The sequence below is a fragment of the Camelus ferus genome, chromosome 25, assembly GCF_009834535.1.
Source record: "Camelus ferus isolate YT-003-E chromosome 25, BCGSAC_Cfer_1.0, whole genome shotgun sequence".
NCBI classification, from domain to species: Eukaryota; Metazoa; Chordata; class Mammalia; order Artiodactyla; family Camelidae; genus Camelus; species Camelus ferus.
This window is the reverse complement of record NC_045720.1, coordinates 19,282,082-19,301,384: the sequence shown is the minus strand read 5'-3', so window position 1 is coordinate 19,301,384 and position 19,303 is coordinate 19,282,082. Positions and strand designations below refer to the sequence as shown.

General features: G+C 35.6%; 1 protein-coding gene and 1 long non-coding RNA gene across 7 annotated transcripts in view; both read right to left on the bottom strand.

Moving 5' to 3' along the window:
• Nucleotides 1-19,303, bottom strand: part of TRPS1 (transcriptional repressor GATA binding 1) — a 240,334-nt gene that overhangs the window by 147,626 nt on the left and 73,405 nt on the right. The gene's annotated exons all lie outside the window — the stretch shown is intronic.
• LOC116659826 lies at nucleotides 233-19,141 on the bottom strand. Its single transcript, XR_004315188.1, has 3 exons — nucleotides 19,132-19,141; nucleotides 11,392-11,394; nucleotides 233-5,238 (listed from the first exon to the last, which is right to left on the bottom strand). It is a non-coding gene; the product is annotated as an uncharacterized LOC116659826 (long non-coding RNA).

Sequence of the window (19,303 nt, the reverse complement as noted above, 5' to 3'; positions counted from 1 at the left end):
AGAAGCTGCACTCCTGCTCCTGCAAGTCTAGAGCAAAGAGAAGAGTTGATTTATTGCTCAAGGCCAGTTCGCAGAATAGAAAATGGTGCCGATCCAGGTGTTCAGAGGAGCAAAACAGCAGAAAGAGCCTGGCCAATGAGCTCCGGGTTTCCCAGCACCAAGGGAGGGGCTGCGCCCAGGTTTCCGAAGCTGTGATTCCTGGGTTTTTTGTTGTTGTTTTTGCATTTCTTTCTTTCTTCTTCTTCTTCTTCTTCTTCTTCTTCTTTTTTTTTTTTTTCCAAATAGCCAGCTGGCATTCTTAAGGCCAGAGGAAATGTGCAGAATGGCAGTGCTCCAGAAATCAGAAAACAGTGAGAAGAAACAGAATGTCATCACTTTTGCGACTCATTCTTCAAAACAGGGATGATGACTCTTCAAGAAGTAAAGGCAATGTGACCCTCTGACTATCTGTAAAAATGTAAGACAGCTACAGAACTTATGGTAAAATCTGGGCTATTCAGATCCTTTGGGTTTGCTCAGATTTAGTGAGACATCAAACTGTGTTTGACAGATAGTGGTTAAAAATTGTACCCATAAATTCATCAAGTTGTTCTAAAAAAGGAATTAAATAAGAAGGAAAATAGAGGGGAAAATTGAGAAAAACGATAATGCCATGGCTTTGACATCTGAGGAGGTGAAGGTAATAATCACTTCAACACCATACGTATGTTAGCTGCATGGATGTGTCCACTTTTTATCTTAAATCAGCCAGCACCTCTTACTCAGCTGAAAAAAAATTACATTTTGTTCCTGAATATTTAACAACTGGAGCAATTTACACCACTGAAAGGAAAAGCTGGCTGACACTAAGTATCCGTCAAATCCACAATACAATTGTTCCAAAGACAGAGAAGAGAGAGTGAGGGGGGAAAAGATTTCCCACGTGATGCAAATAAATGGCTCCAAGAAATGCCATCCAGGGACTGACATATGCACACTAACAGGAAAAGTCACCACAAGAATTCCTAGTTTAGGTGTTTTTTCCCACACGGTGATTCTCCATTTCTACCTCCACTGCTATTCTCATCTAGCAAAATTCTGAAGAGACACAATTATTTTCCAAATTGTTTGCTGATATTAGAAACAGAAGAGTAATCCAGCATTACCTGCCCACACTCTCAGGTGTATGTCCTTTGACAAAGAAATTCTATTCCTAGGAACCTAGCCTGGAAGAATCTGTGAACAAGACTTCTTCGACCACGCTCTCTGTAACAGTGATAAAACAGAAACAATTTGCTTAGTTAAGAGTGTTTTTTTTTTTTTAATTATAACTTTTCATCCAAGATGAAGTCTTCCTATATGTTCAGAAATATATTCAAGGTAAATGCAAGAAAAAGAATTTGGTACATTGGTACAGTGACATAAAAGTTCTAACTGGTTTGATAACTTACAATCTTCTAAATCCCTGAGGCAAGTAGCCTTGCTAAGAAAGATACCTATATCATAGGGGCAGAAGAGGAGAGTGCAGACCAGAAACCTCTTGCTTCCAAGGCGGATTTCTCATGGGATCATTGGTCCCACTCTGTCCTCACTGTACCATCCACAGTGTGGGTGGATATGACTCCTGTACTTCCTGCTGCTCTTTCCGGACGGCGGTGGAGTAGAGTTAAAGGACTCCGCTTTCAGTGTTCGTGATGGAGCAGAGATTAGAAGGTTGGATATAATGACCTTCTAGTTCTAAGAGGCTGTGCTCTAATTCTGCTCACATACTGAGTTTTAAAGCACCCCTTTGCAAAGGGAGCTTTTGAGTAGTTACAGAATGACTCAATGTAATAGCTAAAGGGAAGGGAGGGAAAAGAAGACTGGGGATGGGAAAGAAAGCGGGGAGAATGAGAAAGGCGTTCACTGAGATTGGGCCATCTGCCATCAGCAACAGTAAAATATTGACATGGCAACCTGCTTCCTTCTCACTGAAGGAGACAGGAGAATGCTCTTCTCTGACACATAAAAAGGGCATGACTAACTCATCAGTAATTCTGGGGTGGTTTATAATAAATCAATGATAATATTGTGCTGCTAAACCTAACTGTGGTCTTTCTAAGAGTGAACGTTACAAAACATAAAAATAATACCTGCTTTTGAGAAAAACTTTCTGTGTCTGAGGCACAGACCTGGTTGTGGAACCTGGCAAAGTCAACTGAATAGGGTTCGTTCAGTGGCAAGTGGCATCACCTAATCTAAGGAGGATGAGCTTCTCCGTAGAATCTGCAGTGCTGACTTGTGTTTTGCCAATCACACTGTAAGATCCTGGGGTTACAGACTGTTCTAGATTTCTCAGTTAGACCCCCATAAGCTCCTTAGTAAAGAAAACTAACAGAGTCATTTCCTTGATAAAGAAGAAAAAAGCTGGTACCAAGCGAAATATAACAGAAATTTCAGAAGCTGCATGTCCTGAAAAACATATACTTGTGCAAAAAAAGTTTACAAAATATCTAAGTTCAAAAGAGTAATGTTCTCAGGCTAGAAAAAGAATAGTCCTAAATATTTTACAAATTGTAAACCTACCTGCAAGAAATTGAATGCAAAATTTCCAAATTACAAAAAAAAAAAAAAAAAAAAAACTTCTAAGAAATGATCCACTATGTGTATGATTTCAGGACTTCTTTCATATTTTCCTGTGGAAATAAACTAATGTGGTGCCAATCACTTATTTAATAAGACCAATGCACCCCAAATCTGTCAATTCAATAACTCAAAGGCACCAACAAAACAATATAAACAGAAGCAGCAGTATGAAGAAATTCTAAAGTTTCCAAAACACCAAACCATCTCTGAATTGTTAAATCAGTGAGTCAAATTTACCAAATCATAGCAATAATTGTTAAGTATATCTGCTGGAGAAAATATATTTAAAATATTGTCATTTCAAAATGTAATTAATAGAAAATTGCATAATGCAATAGTTTTAACATTGATTTTTTTTCACACCTACGCTTAGGAATCTGGTGCACACGTCAGTTCAGACTAGCAGCATTCCATGGGGCCCACGGGGCCCACAGGCCCACAGCCACATGTGGCAGGTCCTTACTGGACCGCGTGCCTGGTGCCACGCTGGGTAAATGGCGGCAGTTCATGACTCTGGCACTGGGCCCACGCAGTGGTTCTTTCGGCCTCCTGCTCCATCTTCATTCGACAAACCAGAATTCAGCTCGGGCACCACGCTCTCCAGTATGTCTTTGAGGGCCTCCCAGGCCAAGATAGCCGCCTACACTCAGGGTCGCCTTCTCTGCTACTGCACTTTCTACTTTGCATTAAAAATCATCCGTTAACATTTCTGTCATCTCATAGACTTTGTCTTTTTCGTCTTCTACTTACCACTCAGCACAGTGCCCAAGCCAAAATGGGCACTTGCTACGTAACCTTTATTTAAACGTAATTAAACTAGCTGTGTTATTTGGGGGCAACTTACTCAACTTCTCTAGACCTTTGTGCCTTCTTTACAGTGGAGTTGCAAATGTTCAGCACCACAGGGTTGTTCAGAGAACTAAATGAGATGATGCCTGACATAATTCTGGACACAGAGGAGGACCCGTTACTGTACATTCCTCCCAGAAGGCAGAGACCATGTGTGGAGGTGTAACACTTCAAGCAAAAGTGGTATGCCGTACACATGTTGTATGAAAGAATGACAGATTAACTTGAAAAACAAAAATAAACTTGGTGTAAGGGTTAATCAAAATTATACACATGCATATAGACACACATACTTATATATGATTCAGATTCTTTTACAGTTCATAGCATCCTTAATGCCTCTATAATTTTAAACTGTCCAAGTTTTAACCTTAAAAACAAATATGCCATGATTACAGACATTTTGGCATTACGCACCAGCACTATATCATCATGAAAATAGATATTCTCTTTTTCTTCTTCTAATCTCCCCAAGTTAACTTGGATTTTCAAGATGTAGTTTACAATAAAAATACTCAACAAATGACCACTATATTAAAAGAATAAATTGTTTATTTTTAAATTTTGAATGAATTTATCTGAAAAATTGATGTTTTTTATGTTCTAATTTCTGGCATGAGATATAAAATATTCCACTGCTCTAAAATGAATGAATCAAAAAGCTTTTCCCACAAATGATTATTTTAGGCAAAAAAAAAGGCTAAAATTAATGGGATTAAAATTTTGCATTGCCCCACATCTCTAAACTGATATATACATTCAATGATTATATAAGTTGAACCATCCCAGCAAATATACTCCCTTTTACTAACTCACATCAATATAATCCCAATTAAAATACTCTGTAAGATTGCCTACAGTATTTCAGATCGAAATAGCTTCTACTGAAATAGACTTTCCTGCCACTCTGATTTAGCATCTCACTTTCTCTTATCAGCAGATGGTAAGCCAAGTACTATTTAAATCCATATGTGTTCCATAGGCATAGTTCAAATACTGAGTAAAAAGATGAACAAATGTTTCAGAGCTAATCACATTAGCCTTTGAGTGAAAAGAAAGTACCAAAGTGGAGTTTCACTTCCTGCAAATGACTTTTACTACATCACACTTAGATGACTGAAGGAGTTACATCTCTGTAAAGCCCCCAGACAAAAATAACTGACGGCATAGAGCAAGAGCAGAGAGCAAAGGCTTTCCTGATGCTAATTATTTCTTCATGAATCCTTCCTCTCTGCGTGGATTCCAAACCTGAAAGGCACTGCATCTGGTACCAGAGGGATCTCATAGTGTAGGCACAGTTCAACATCAGGGCTCGGGAGAACAGGATAGTTCACCAGCTTTCTTCTGCATACAGCTATCCCCTTTCTCGCTCCTCTCCCTCTGCTATTTTCGAAAGGGTCAAGAAAACAAACAAGAACTCCATTTGAAAAACAAAGCTCGCTGCCTTTATAGATTTTAATTCCACAGATACAGCCCATACTTTTACTCATCTTTTCCAGGCAAGGAGATTAAGATGATGAGGTTGGGTTTGTAGTACAAACAACACATGCATTCCTGAGTTCACAAAAGCTTTCCAACTCTCCTTTCAAGGTTTGTCTCTAGCAAATGGGATGCTACAGGCTCAAGGAATAATATCTATGAATCTCTCTCTCTTCTTTATCTCACTTTCTAGTCCTGTAAGCTTTCGATTTCCTGACTCAGTCATACAGTTATTGAAATAAATGATCCCACTGCACATTTCCTCTTATTCTGAGCCCAGTACCAATGTTCTAAAATGTTTCCCTTCTTTAGAGGGGGGGCAGTACAGAAGAATGGTGAAACTTTCTTCCCACATTTTAGATTCAGCAGTGTTTAGCATCATTCTCTAAAAACTATTAACTTAGCTGTGTAGAAGATTGATTATTTTAACCAAAACGGAATTCAGAGTTACTATTCTTCAAAAGGAATTTACATAAAGAAAATAAATTTTGGATAAGTGATTAAAAATAAAGATAAATAGGTTTAACTGGAACTCTTTGAAGCCTGAAAACCCATTGGCAGATTGCTTCTTTAGATTCCTAAATCAAAAAACTCTATTAACCCTGAGAAATCTCTACTTCACCAGATAACTCAGAAAATTTTTCAAGTTTAAAAATGGTCCAGTAAAGCTCGATGTATTTATGGGAACCCAAAATGAGTATAATTGATTGTTTATCCAGAATAAATAACTCACCAATCAGTATTGAAAAAAAAATGCATGTAAGTAATAACTTATCTAATCGTTCCTTTAGTCCCCAAAATATATTCAAATATTAATCAGTCTGTAATTATAAACTTAATTAATGGTAAAAAAAAATTATACTATATTATTGTAATCTCAGACAGAAATTAAAATGTGGTTTTCCAAATTTTAAAAAGTGCACATATCCTCATAGAATTCTATTCAATTAAATATGTATCAATTGTAGACCTCCTAAGACATGAGCAGTACGGCAGGGCCAACGAGAAAGAGAAATATAGAAACGGCACACCTCTTCCCTCTCATGAGCTCACCATTTATTAGGGAGAAAAATGCATAAAGGGATGAATTATTAAGATCTGGTATCTGCTGTTTCTCTTGAAGCTTTGCTCTGCTGTGTTGAAAACTTGTCCAAATACCCCTTGCTTTTGGAGGAAAAACCACACACACACACACACACAACACACACACACACAGATGTGCTTCAGTGGCTCTCCATGTCAGATCCAGAGAATATCACAAAAATCCCAACACTGCAATGAATTCACACATGAAAACTATAAGGACTGGAAACTACAGAGGTGCCAACTCAGTTCCATGTGAATCCCAACTCAAAGCCATGTTTAAAACTCATCTGGTGCATTAAAAAGAGAAGAATTAAGACTGAACCCAAGTACTGTGTTCAGTCACTGTGTCCAGTCATAGAAAGGCAGGACCAGTTTGGGCTGGTCACAAAAATGGGTAATTAATAAATCTAAGCTTGTGAAGCCAAGTGTAAACCTCAACTGTATTAGGACTTTGACCTATTTCAGAGCTTTTATCTACCTATGGTTTGGTTAGCTGTTAGGAAGCAAGTGAGATTGATTAAGTCACGATTAGAGCTCACAGTCCTGCAAGTGTAGAAAGAACCACTTAGAAGCAGCCTAGATATAAAACTTAAAAGGCTTATTTTTAATAGTGGAAAAGTGGTACACTGAAGACAGCTCCTTTACTTTTAAATGAAGCTTTTGTGTCTACAGAGAAGTTTTGAAAGAACTGCCATAAATTCTGTGATCATCACACAATGGACTGTGGTTAATTTTTTTAAAAAATGCATTTTAATTTGTACTTATTACAACAAAAATTTTCAAAAACTTACGGTTTTTCTTAACATTAAATCAGAAAGTCGACTAGTAAAAAGACATAAGCCTATCTCTCAGATCCAAATTGTTTACAAAAACTAAAAGCCTTGAAGCTCGGAAGATTTTAATCAAGACTTCCATTAACCCCCTACGAATATCCCAGGGACTGCAGGAATTTTAAACAAAGGGGAAAGCAATGCTTTTAAAATGACTTAATGTAGTACAGTCTTAAGATATGTAACAGTTTTAGCCATTAAACAACAGGTGACATAGCACAGGCCAGGATTTCTCTTTCTTCTCAATGACAAAATAAGACATTAAATAGGATATGAAAATGAGCCAACGGATTAAAGCTAAAAGAAATGATTAGAGAATAAGTCAGAACACCAATACATAAAACTAAAACACAACAGCTCCTACATATAGTGAATCAGTCAAATTAGTATACTATGTACAGCATACATTTTAAATGGGTTTTTAAGAATTTTTTTTTCATTTATATTTATTTTGATTGTATATATGGTATGGCTCTATTTAGAATTATTTTTAATTTATAGGTTAATAAAAGAGTGATTTATATATATACCACACATATACTTTTATGAAGTATATATGTTAAAAATAACTTATTAAATTTTAAATGATTAAAATTAAATAAAATTTAAATTATTATTTATTATTAATTTAAATGATTAGCTCATTATTAAAATTTTAAATTAATAACTTTCTGTTATTAAAGTAAGAATAAAATTCTTATTTTAGATTTCGATTTAAATAATCCAATTCGGTTCTAAAACTTCTTGGGTTTATCATGCAAATAATATGATCCTTGAGGCACAAAGTTTCCATAAATTTCTGAATCCTACCAATTAACAAAAGATTTTGTCATACACAGAGGATCTTAAATTTTAATCTCACAAATGTCAAAATAGTAAATTTCACTCTAGAGTAGGGCTTGCCAACTATACTATTTTTCTTCTAAGCTGGCGTTACAAAGCTCACCTTTGACTTGGATTCTCTTTAGATTTGTGTACTTTCTTCCCCAAGCTCTCCAGATACCAAACTTCTTTTTTGTTGGTGTATTTTGTTCTTGCCCCCCGGTAATCCCCTGCCCCATCTATCACCATCTATTCAAACCCCAACCTTTTTAAACCAACTGATAAACAACCTCTTCCAGGAAGCCTTCCTTGATGGCTGAATTAAGAAGCCATTATTTCCTCCTCTTAAAAAAATAAATAAATCAAATAAAATACTCCATGTTGTTTGTTTCACTCCATGGCACCTGACATTCCTTTTCTTATATCACAATCATTTTTCTGAACATTATCTACCAGACTGATTTACAAATGATTTAAAGAATCAGTGGCCATAGCTTGTCCATGTTGACACTGCTCCTAGAATATTTTGAACAAACCAGGCTTTCAATATAAATTCAAGTATTAAATAAATGCCAGTTATTTTAGAAGTCATTCTAAGTCTTCTGTTCCCTATGAAAGATGCCATTTCTTGCTATCTATTAGATATTTTCATCTGAGTGGTCTGTAAACTCTGTAGGTATAAGACTAGCTTCATTATTTAATACTCACAAAACAGCTCATACTAGAGTTCTGCTAAGGGGACTACCATTCATCAAAAAACAATATAGTAAACAATGTGGACTCTGAAGCCAGTCTACGTGGACATGATCTAGCAGGACCCAGTCACTTACTAGCTGGATGACTTTGGTCAAGTGACATAATACCACTGAGGCTCTACTTCCCCTATAAAATGGAATGAAAGATAGCTTCTTTGTCATGGGGTGATTGTGAAGAACAGATGAGTTACTACACATAAAGAGGAGTGCCTGGTCCATAGTGAGTGATTCTCAAATGTTAGCTATTACTAGTCTCCTCTTTCACTGGTCCAAACCCAAAGCCTCATTCATCACACCATCCTTCCTCTTGGTCACCCACACATGTCAACTTTGCTAACTCTTGAAGACTCAACATCTAGCATATCCACAAAAATAATTCCTCATTTTCACGATCCTAGTATAGACTTTGTTATTAGTCATGGGGTAAGGGATTAACCTAGTAATTAATTAACCTCCCTTATCCCAGTTCTGTCCACTTATCTATCCCCTTCCAAGCCATCCTATGTGATACGTGATAGTAACTTACTGATGGTTCGCTCAAGATATCTTGAATTCAAAGCCTGTTATGGTTCCCTATTTCCCTCTGAAATAAAAAATTTCAAATAAGCATTTAAGGAAGTTCTCCCCACCTATATGTCAAGTTTTAGCTCCCCAAACTATACCGCACATGCCCTTTGGTCAAACTTTTCCATTATCTTTATGCTAAAAATGCCCTAAGCTAACCTCACACTGTTCTCGCCACAGAGCTTTACCTCGTGCAGTTATATGCACTTGCTGGTAGCCTAGCCTTCTTTCAAAAACCAACTCAGAAAACCCTTTATGACAACTGTCTTCAAGCTTTCAATTGAATGTGATCTGTTTCTCTTTACATCCCAAAGACTACAGCTGTCCTCTCCTTGACCCTTTTATGGAAGCCTTATTTTTATTATAGCTGTCATTTTACTTAGATTATCACCTATACATGATTGTATACTACTTGAGGGCAAGAACCCTGATTTACTCACATTCATACACTTTATAGGATCTTTTGTGATTCCTGAAACAAAATAGGTGCTAAGTTATTTTCAGGACAAGAAAAGTTAGAGACTGTACTTCAATAAAAAAAAAGAAAAGTTAGAGACCAGTATATTAGGGAACAACTCTACAGTTATCTCTTACTTTGGATTTTTATTTCTTTCAAGTCTGAGTCTAGGTTAGTTTTGGTATAATGCATGTTGGTTCTTTGAAAATAAATCCTGAATCCAGATAAATACTAATGTATTTAAATTTAGATACAAGCAAATATGCATTCAAATCCCCCCAAACAAAAGGGTATATCGTCGAAATTTCATGAACGATAAATACAATCAGTTTCTAGTCTTATGGAAGGACTTTGCATATAGTGGTAAGATGCTTGAAAAAGAAAATGAAAATGGGATTTAGAATGGTTTTCTACATTTCCCTTAAACACTTAATTTTCATTCTTACCTTATGATAAACTATATAAATGACTTTGATAAAATTAAAATAAATTCAAATACTTTAAAATAGAGTTTGTGTGCATGTCAAGTACTTCACTGAGTAGCTGTTGGCATCAACTTTATATGATCATCAAAACATATTAACATTAAGAATCTTTTTGAAGACAGCTGAAATCCTTTTATAAATATTACCTATATGTATATAATATATATTTACCTTGTAAGACTCATTTCAATACATTATACCATTTAAATACCTTTTGAATGTCAAGGTGACTAAGGAATCTTTCAATTGTAGAAGGGAAATACTGCTTCACTGAATCTTTTTTGGTGCTTCAGAAACGTACCTTATTCGAACCCTCATATTAACTTTTACCCCATAATAACGTTTAAAGAAAATGTTGGGGTTTCTATTTCTAAGCTACCACTGTGAGGCAATTCTAACCAATAAAAGTCTAGAAGTGATACTGTTTTCTCATTTCCCAAGAGTATATACACACAGCCTGGTAAAGTGACTTACATTTGCCAATAAACCCCACTACTATGTCACTCCATAGAAAAAACCTGATTATAGGGAAACCAATTCTAATAATTTAGGATTGCGAGCTACAATTATTTAACTACAAGGACATTCAATGCAGCACTATTTACCACAGCAAAAAATTGGAACTAACTTAAATGTCTAACAACAAGGAATCAATAATCTTTTCTAGTACAAACAGTACAACACATAATGAAATACTATGAAGTCAATAAATGTGATAACAGCAGAATATACACTAACAGGAGAAAATGTTTACAGTTTTTTAAAAAGTGAAGTTGAAGGCTGTTTAACAATAAATATATAAATCTATGCATATATGTGTATGTCTGTGTGTGTGCGCGCGCATGTGTGTGTCCAGAAAGGGATACATTAAAGTGGTGAGTAGTCATTTTCTTCTTTTTGTTTATTTATATTTTCTAAAATGTCTGTAATAAACATATATTTTAATAGGGGAAAAAATGCCAACAAATACTAATTTGATATCCTTTTCTCTTGTCATAAACTCTTCCCAATTTCTTTCTCGTTTTCATCACCAGCCTCAACCTAGAGGCCACCTCCTCTCCTCTCCTGAAACCCACAAGAACTGAGTGGAAATACGGTCATTTTCATCATGATCACCAATACTTCAAATAACTCATATATGGATAATGAGGTATTAACTCTGAAGGAGCATAAAGAGTCCAAGATAGGTTTAGAATTATTCACACCCATTAAATAAAGTTTGAATGATTCACAGCCAATTTTATTTTTATAATTGTAATGAAACAGCTGGGATTAGAGTCTATTCATGGACTCATAAGAAATTTGCACCCCACCTACTAAAATTAGTTTCTGCATCCAAAATTCTGATTGAACATCTGACTGTGAACAAAACAGGCATCATCGCTCAATGCCAAGAAACTGAGGAAACAGATTTTAAGCATGTCATATTCTCACCAGAATTATTTTATTTCTCATTGTACAGACTTCCTTTTATCATCATAAGTGGCCCCTTAATAGCACGATTCTTTGAAACAAAGTTATTTTCAAAGAGTGAGCTTTCTTGCATTAGCTCAAATAATATAATTGTTGAAGATTTTCGACTGTATTGTGACAGTTGTTTATAATTTATGGGTTCTCAGCCATTATAGGGAAATATGACTTAGGAACTGTTACATCAAATATGTGATATCTCCTTGGACACCAGCATGGCTAAGTGTAAAATAGAAGATTTTTTGTCTTAAAAGTTGCCCCACATATCAATTCATAGATCTAAACATTTAAGATTTCATAGAAAACTTGCTTGGCCCTAGAGTTGGCAATTTTCAAGAGATGTGAGCAATCGTGTGCTTCTCTCTCTAATTTTCCAAAGAAGCAAACAGGGCATAAGGATTGAGTGACTCACCCAGGGTCACACGGCTAGTTAGTCACAAAGAGAGTCTAGAGCACAAAGCCTCTTTTCCTACAATCCGGTACTCTTTCCACTACATCACAAGGGAAGAGTAAAAAGAAAACATAAAATATAGTTTTACTGGAAAACAAAATCCAGTCAAGCCTGAATCACAACCAGAGAGACTCCATCAAAGGTGGAACACACCCACCTCCAAACCCAACTAAAACCTCAGGACTAAAGAAGAGTTTGGATATATTTTGGACTCTTGAAAAACATTTAAATCACATGGGAATTTGAGGTAAGCTCTAAATTTATATTTTTTTAAAAAAAAATCCTATATCATTTATATTATTACAGCATAAAGTTTTGAGAGGCATATTAACTGGATAGTTAATTTGTAGATCACAGATGGCCCATCTAGACAATCCATATTTTAAAAACCTCCAATTGTCTTTGAATTCAGGTAAAGTAGACGGATTCTACTTCTACTTTCTTCAGTCGTCAAGAAAACTTTAGGTTGTAAATTCCTGACACAAGAGGAATTCCATTAACCAAACATGGGTATCTCCTAAAATATGGCCACTGCTTCAACTGCAGTATGCTTTGTAAAACCGAGAGGCTTCTAAAATGTTATAAGTAAATAAAAACATTTTCACTTTTCAAGGTACCTGGGAAGAAATTTTTAAAGTCTCAGACTGAGGTGTTTTTTTTTTTAAAGCAAATGATTATTTTTAAGTAAAGTGAGTATGTCTCACAAACATATTTGTCAATTTTTAGATTCCCATGTATGTCTGACTTAACTTGTGTATATAAATGACATCATGTATGTCTTCATAAATGTTACTAACTGGTCAAGAATGGCCTGAAATTGTGTATTTTTAGCATATCACAACCACAAACTTAATGTTAATGGAGAAGGTATTCTTGATCCTGTTTTTTTTTTTAATTGAACTATGCTGATCCACAATGCTATGTTAGCTTCAGCTGTACAGCAAAGTGATTCAGTTATACACATACACTCACACCCACACCCACACACATCCACACACACACACACACACACAGAATATAGCTTCCTGTGATATATACCCCATCATTTTCATATGTTACTGAGAAATAATAAAGACTAGTCTTTCTGACACACTGATAGTCCTATGAAAGAAAAACACTTTCTAATGGAATCAATATAAATATTCAGCAACAAATAATGATCATTAAACTCCATATTTTTAAAGAGAACAATCAAATTCTTCTCTTTTATACTCCCTCAAAGCCCACACTATTACCCAACATATCCAACACACACCTAAGGAAGGTATAAACTTTAAAACTGGGCTGAGAAATTGTGAAGGGTTGTCAAAACACCATCCATGGAGGCAAAATGCAAACAAGAAAAAAAGAAAGATTTCCCCACTAAAAAAGGCAAGACTATCTGAGTGGACTGTTTTCACTTAAGGCACATGACTCAATTCAGTTTAAGAACATGGGTCCTACATGGAAATAAATTTCTGTACAAAGTAAACTGTGCTGCACGTGCAACAGGAGGTAAACATTCATACGGTGTAACTGCCTATTGGAGATTTGTTATATTCCATATCCATGAGAAATAGCTCCTAAAAATTATCATTTGCTTTTTCCTTAATTATCTTCATTCATCATTAAATAAGTCAATTTATACTTTAACGGCTAATCCTTAATTAAATATTTCTAAGATATTACTCTTCAAGCATTACTTATGGGTGAATTTATTTTACATCTTAAAAGTGACTCGTTTAGAGGACTATGACTAGGACACGGGACACCATTTTATCAGCCATGTATTGTCTCATTTAAATATTACAAAGTACATTTTGCCTTTTAAAAATTTATCTATATAGTCTTAGTTTTCCCCAGTTAATCATGACTTTACAGACAGATAAATTTCCAGGGTATGAAATGATTCATCTCTTTCATAATTAATATGCCCAAATTAAATGTTCTAAATTGAGAAACTCTTTTCAAAATGGCAAGTTAATGTGTAAAATGATGTGTGAGAGCTGTTTGATCATTCTAGCATGAAAGATGATACCACTCAATCTGTCACATCACAAATGTCCTGTACTTACAAAAACAAAACGAAAGGAAGATCCCTTCACCTCACTCTTAATCACTGATAACAGAAAAACAAATATATGCCATAAGATAAAGTAGTATGGATTTTCTCCAAAATAAGGCCATATTCCAGATTCTATTTTAATTGTAAATTATAGTTAATTATAAACATCCACAAAGGAAAATGTTGCTTCACCAAAATGAAAGAAACAGGTTCTTGAGACCTCACTAAAAACTGCACCTTCTTAAACTAACTGCACAGCCTGATGCAGTGGCATCCTGCTCGCCACGTTTCCCTGAGTTTATAGGTAGCCCATCCTAGAAATCAATGTCCTTGCCTAAAAACACTTAATAAACGTTCGCTACCAGAGTCAAAGGGAAGGGAGAGTCAAAGACTACAACAATGGAAATGCTATTTACTTTTTGGTGGGAGCAAGTAACAAACCAGGCAAAAATCCAAGATAAAACACTCTTCCTGGATTTTAGGTAATCAACACTTCCGTTAAATCCACCCGTCAAACTGGACTTGGCCAGAAGACTAGCTTCACCTTAAGGCTGCGGTAGCTGACGGCTGACACAGTTTTGAACCATTCTGCACCTGTGCTCCTGAAACTCAGGCCACCTTCTGTAAACTCCTCACTTCCAACATCTAAGAACACTCAACAATGGGGTCCTTTTGGGGCCCAGTTATCTCCTGACTCATGCGGTCTGTGAAAAAAAAGGAAGCAGAGCAAAAGATAGGTGTACAGGAAATAATTAACAGATACCGTGCTGAAGGATACCATTTCACAGCGACGACAAACTTCCAGCCCGATCGACCAAAAGATACATCTGCCTCTCTGGCCTTAGAAACCTGGGCCAGCAGAACGATGCCAGGCTTCACAAAGAGCCGAGGTTACAGAAAAGAAAAATAATATGGTTTTAAAAAATACTTGAGCCAGTGGAGCTGACTTAAAATTAGAATAATAGAAAATCCCATTGGTCAAACCAATAAAACCAAACATACATGTATCAAACAGGTTTTAGTTGTAGTCTACTGTAAAATACGGTATACTAATGTAAAAGATGAATGACCCATAAAGAAAAATAAAGCCATCTAGATTTCACTTAGTGAAAGCAATTAAAATGGTCATGTTCACTATTACATATAACTAAGTTGAATGGATTGTATTTAAAAAATAAATCTGTATTTGAATTTAAATCATACCCTTGTCTAATAGACAACAGAAATGCATCTATATAGGGCAGAAGTACAGAGATATACAGAGACCATTAATCTCTGGATATGTTAAATGGTTTTTAATATTTTATTCTTAGGCAAAACAAATACCAATGGCTACTTAAAGAGAAACTTCACAACATGTCCTAAAAACTACTGTTTCGTAGCCAATGATTTTTCGTAGCCATTTTTTCCTGGTATAGACCATTCTCTTTGGTATTTGATGATGAAAATGTAAAAAATTCAAATGGAGTTAGGAAAATGGTTATGTATGTGAAGTCAAAAGTACTTATGTGATAATTGCTTTTATTTTCATTAGACATGAAGCAAAACAATAAACATCAGACTTTTCACTTGAGATCATCTTTAGTTCAAAAAAGTTCCTGCGATCTTCTGTCAGTGGTTGTAAAGGCATTCAACACTGTCGCTTGTTTAAACGTCTGTTTGGCTGCCAATGGACTGTCCCCAAAAGAACATTTTTGCATCTCAATAGCTTGTCCGGTATCAACAATCTTTAAACTATAAATTTAACGCCGCCAAAGAAAGGGGGAAATAACATCTGCTTTGTGCTGCCTTGGCTATCACATTTACAAAACGAACAAATAATCATACTACTTTGCACTTATCTAGAACCCTGCATCGGACAATCTCAAATGGCCTGACGAACGTTAATTAACTCAGCTGTGCAGCACTCCTGGGAGGACGGCGGGCATCACCACCCATCAGCTTGGATCTCAGCTCCCAGAACTTGAAACTCAACTCTACAGCCCACAGCCGAACATCTCTGCCAAAACCAAGCCATGCAAAATGTGCATGTTAAAACGGACAAACTTCCCGAAATAAATTTAAACTGGAAACTAAAATCAATCACAAAGAGATTTATTTTTCCCCTAGGTGCATGAAGGGAGTGGGCTGATAACTAGGGTGCTGGAACTTAAGGAAGAATTAGGGCCTGTGACATCTGTTCGGACATGACATGGAGAAGTTTACATGAGTGCTGGTCTGCAATACACTACCTGAACTACAGATTTGCCAACAAGACAATCGTACTTCTCTGTTTCATTAAAAACCGAAATATGTACTTGATATTGGCAAAATCTTTATGAAATTTAATGACAGGGGTTTTGCTCCTTTTAACATGGTTATCAGTTAAAAGACAAACCTTTCTGTGTCATAAAATCCAATGTAAAAAGGCAATTACAAGAATGAAATCTAGAATTTCTCATCCAGGAAATAATAAAACTAATACAGGTACATCTGCATAAGAATCTACCAAATAAATTCACACATAAATACGTACATACCTTGGGGTAAACAGACATTATTGAAGATGCTGGTCAGAAAAGAGCATCTGACTATATGGAGTTCTGACTACACCACACTGTTTAGTTTAAAATGAGAAGGGAGTACCTATTTGAATATACGAAGCCAATTAGCTTTTGCTTTTAGCAAGGCAACATTAAATACATGAACCTCTTCACAGAGCCAAATTTAAACACTGCATTTTCAAAACATTTTCCAGAGCTTATTCAAGTTCTAGAAGATCTATTCTAGACGTTTTAAAAGAGTAACAATTAAAGTTTACATACACACTTGGACTGTTTCTAGCAAAGAGTCTAAAAGGTTTAACGTATCTTCCTACTCACAAAAGAAAAGCAATGATTTTATAGAAATACTGCTGATACACAATGAAAACCCTAATATTCATACAGCAATTTACAAGATGAAACTTATGTTAATGTGCCCCTTGCTATGCTCAAAGCACAAGGGTCAACACAGGTCACATACACAATTTAGATTTTGTTATAACAAGATCAGTTTCCATACTAGTAACAAGGGAAATTAAAGACATTCACTAAAAGAAAATACACATAAGTGATCTCTGACACTTGACACAAAACTAAAGAGCCAAACACTGACCTATACAAGAAAAAAAAAGAAAAGAAAAAAGAAGTGATGAAAACTAACGAATATTTTGAAACTTGAGCTCTTCTCCGTGATTCTTATATTTCCTTCCTCACTTTGAGTAAACCAAAATTTCAAAACTAAAACCAGTTAAAAATAGGTATCAGAAAGACCAATATTCTGAAAGCAGCATTGTAATTATATGCACTGTGACATGACCCTAACTACATTCAGCAAACTCTTTAAAAATGTTTCCATTATTTACCAGCATAGAGTTCAGCTACTTGAAATTAACATTTTCCTGTTGGACAAATTTTCCATACTTAATCGATATCACTCTGCACAGTAGTTAAAGAGGACAGTCAAGTTTTCACTTTTAGTATTAGAAACTATACATATAAATGAATTTATAAATATATCTGTTCCATGAATGCTACATTGGATGCACTATTTAATTGAAAAAAATCACTTTTAAAATCTATTTTTCATTTCTTAAATTGCTCACTACTTCTAAACAAACATGCCAAACAATAAGGTGATTTCAAGTTCCATTCTACTATTTAAAGCGAATGTGAATATTACATTCTGTAGATATATATTTACGCAGACCACTACTTTCATTTAAAACATGTATACTGTATTTGCATATCTCAGTTGTGTATTTCTAAATTTTTACAGGATACTTTCGCTACTAACTAGACTTCCAAAATTACAAAATTAAAGTTCTTTGCTTTCACCTTAGTAAACATGATGGTGATATTCTTTCAGGTTTTCCCTGACTGATGGCAGAGGAAGGAACTGAGAAGAATGTCTGCTATGATAACTCAGCAATACCAATTTCTACCACCAACGTGTATTCGTGTCAAATTCACAATCAAAGTAGGCTCAGCTTCTTAATTCTCTCAGGTATCTTAAAAAGCTGATCGGCAAGATATGCGCCCATTAAAACTTTTTAATTCAGGTAATATACTAAATATTTCATAATAAATTAAATTAGCTATACCTCCTATTCCAAATGTCCAATAAAACGGCGATTTATTATGGTTGGTGATTTCCAAGAGCACTATTCAAATACAATGAAATGCAAATTTTAAAGATGCAAATTTAACTAAAATCACAGAAGAACAATCCAAGACTTAAAGTATATCATATATAAAAATACATTTTTGTCAGCTCTCAAAACTTAGTAAATGATGGCCTTTAAGTATCACAAATCCTACAGTAGGGAATTTGGTATTCATTGTAGAATATAGTTAAATTGCCTCTCTCGCTGAAGATTTCCTATTTCAGCAGCTAATGGGGAGGAACCGAAAAGACAGTTGAAATGATGCAACAGAAAGTCGAAGTCAGGGAATTAAGGAAGTGGAGGAATTGAGAAAAACAACTTTTTTAGAAAAGTATGATCGTCCTCAGCCTGCTTAAAGAATAGAACTATAATTCTCAGGTTTTTCACTGCACTACTGAATAAATGATTGCTCATTCCAAATTCTTAGTGTATACAAATGGTGGCAGAAAAGGTAATATTCCAGGAACAGTCTAAAAGAGTCACACAATTTGGTATCAAATAAAGATGCTATGGCTGAACACAATTTTAAGTGAGAAAAAAAAAAAAAAGAGTGTGGAGCTCTAGTGATTCAGATCTAAGGCAATCAGCTCCACCAAGCTCTCCAGATGCAACGTGAAATTTAAAAATCCTAGGACATGTCATCCCTGCCTTATCACCAGAAACCAAAAAAGCCACTTCAGACCAGGAAGAAAATGATGAGCATTTACAATTAAAAAAGGCATAATATATCAAAGAAGCTCTTCCTAAATTGAATACCGCTTAAAAAGCATAGGAACAATTTTTCTTCTTTCTAAAGTTACTTAAGTTAAACTTGCTCCTTTCGGACAGGAAGGATTCTCTGTTTCTCAGTGTAGAGGATGCATCTCCTCTTCTGCATTCAAGCCCTTCTCTTCGCTCCAGGGCATGGCTGAAGACGGGAAAGGTAACAGCTTTTAGAATTAACTGTGCTCCTCTAAGGGGTGTTTCTAAACTCCACTAGAGAAAACCAGAGGAGCAGACAGGCTGAAGAGAATCTGCAGGAAATGAGAGCAGAGCAGCCAAGCAGACACTGGGAAGAGCAGTTTCTCTCCCCAGAATACATCCAGAGAGAACTCAGGGGTCTCTCACCTCCAGGTCAGAGCACGGGGCTGCCTGAACTGTATCTCCCAACCAGCTCTTTTGTAAAGGTCAGCTGGTTTCTGATCCTACCTTCCTTGCAGGAACAAAGCCTTGAAATCATCC